Source organism: Penaeus vannamei, chromosome 30 (genome assembly GCF_042767895.1).
Source record: "Penaeus vannamei isolate JL-2024 chromosome 30, ASM4276789v1, whole genome shotgun sequence".
Classification (NCBI taxonomy): domain Eukaryota; kingdom Metazoa; phylum Arthropoda; class Malacostraca; order Decapoda; family Penaeidae; genus Penaeus; species Penaeus vannamei.
This window is the reverse complement of record NC_091578.1, coordinates 27038458-27040957: the sequence shown is the minus strand read 5'-3', so window position 1 is coordinate 27040957 and position 2500 is coordinate 27038458.

Below are 2500 nucleotides of genomic sequence, written 5' to 3'. Positions count from 1 at the left end.
TGTGTGTCTGTCCGTGTGTGTGTGTGTGTTTGTGTGTGTGTGTGTGTGTGTGTGTGTGTGTCCGTGTGCATGTGTGTGTGTGTGTGTCTGTCCGTGTGCATGTGCGTGTGTGTTTATGTGTGTGTGTGTGTGTCTGCATGCACTACAAATAAGTAAGTGACCATGTGTCTGTGTACCCGTATATATGTGTATCTGCTTACCTGCTGCAATACTTATATTTTTCTAACCGAACAATACTACAAAAGAGAGAGAGAACATTTACGTAAATCCCATTTAATTCCTACTTTCAGCAACACCTGCTTATAACTCCCTCCCTCCTTTGGCAGGATTATTAGGGGCGCGACAAACACTACACCTCAAACATTACTTCTTTAATGAGATTATAGAGATTACTTAGTCTCACTTCGCACAGCTGTTATCATTTCCTAGTCCACTCAGCGTTGCCAATATGCAAACCATCCCTCCCCACGGATGTTTATTGGAATTGATGACATGTTTATTTAGAGTCGAAAATGGCGGTTCATACGTTGGCAACACTGGCTGGAGAACCTGAAGGGGTATAATACTTAGTCATTCAACATTTAATTGCAGTATGTTGAATTGTTTAATTACGGTATGATTATGCGTTGAGAAATAGCCTTCTTCATGCAGAACCAAAATGTCATAGTGGTGAATTTAAATGGTGTGCGATTGTCTTGTTTATATAATGCAGTAACTTTTTTTTAGATTTTCAGAACAACTATTGTGGAAAAATAAAATATTTTTTTGAAAATGTGTTTAGATGCACAAAGGACAGAGAGAGGGAGAGAGAGAGAGAGAAAGAAAGAGAGAGAAAGTGAGAGAGTCAGAGAGACAGACAGACAACAACAGAAACAAAGAAAAGGAGAATCAGAAAAAACAGAGAACTAAAGAGAGACAAAAATAAAACCGCCAGACAGGAACAGTGACAAACAAACAAACAAACAAAATAAATACGAAAAAGAAAAATCTTCAAAAAAAAAACTTTAAAAATAATAATAATAATGTTAAAAAAAAAAAAAAAAAAAAAAAAAAAAATATATATATATATATATATATATATATATATATATATATATATATATATATATATATATATATATATACATATATACATATATACGTCCCCCAACAGCTGATCTCTACCTTCGAACCTCCTAATGAAAAAGCTACACCGGCCTGTATCTACACCGTCAGGAGGGAACACCACTCACGTGTTTTCACAAATGTCCGTAAAAGTAGCGGACACGTGTGGCTTAACCGGATTAGGGCTGGATGGCGTGCTCTATTTTTCCCCAGGAATGTAATAATGTTAGTCCCATTATACGGTTCTGTGGCGACTGTCTCGTGTGGGTCGATATTTCTGTTTTAGTTGGTTTGTTTGTGTTATTGTGGGGGAGGGAAGGGTTGTTCAAATGTTTTTTTTTCTTTCTTTTTTTCTTTTTTTCTTTTTTCTTTCTTTCTTTCTCTCTTTCTTTCTTTCTTTCTTTCTTTCTTTTCTTTCTTTCTTTCTTTCTTTCTCTCTTTCTTTCTTTCTTTCTTTCTTTCTTTCTTTCTTTCTTTCTTTCTTCTTTCTTTCTTTCTCTCTTTCTTTCTTTCTTTTTTTCTTTTTTTCTTTCTCTCTTTCTCTCTTTCTTTCTTTCTTTCTTTCTCTCTTTCTTTCTTTCTTTTTCTTTTTTCTTTCTTTCTTTCTTTCTTTCTTTCTTTCTTTCTCTCTTTCTTTCTTTCTTTCTTTCTTTCTCTCTTTCTTTCTTTCTTTCTTTCTTTCTTTCTTTCTTTCTTTTTCTTTCTTTCTTTCTTTCTTTCTTTCTTTCTTTCTTTTCATTTTATTTTGTTTATTTTAGGTATGTTTATAGGAGGTCAGCTGTTTTTCTTTTCTTTTTTATTCCCTTTCTTTTCTTCTTTTTATTTCGTTCATTTTAGGAGTGTTTATTTTTCCGTATTTGGTTTTGTTTACTTAGTTTGTATCTGGTATGTCTGTTCACTTCTCTATCTATCTATCTGTCTATCCATCTAACTACCTATCTCTTACTCTATCTATTTATCCATATATCTATCTCTCACTCTATATATCTATTTATCTACCTATCTTTCACTTTATCTACTATCTATCTACCTATATCTCACTCACATGGTATAAAGTAGACATCTATCTATCTATCTATCTATCTACCTATCCCTCACTCTATCTATCTATCCATCTATCTCTCATTCTATCTATCTATCTAGCTACCTATCTCTCACTCTATCTATCTATCTTTTCCTTAACTCTCACATCATCTATCTATATATCTATCTATTTGCCTTTCTCTCACTCTATCTATCTATCTAGCTACTTACCTACCTCTCTCCCACACACAACTGTAAGATCCCTAGAAACAGACCTTACAAGAGTATGGTGTATGGTGAGCGTGTGGTGTAAGGCAGACATCTATCCGTCTATCTATCCACATATCTCTCACTCTACCCATTTATCTATCTA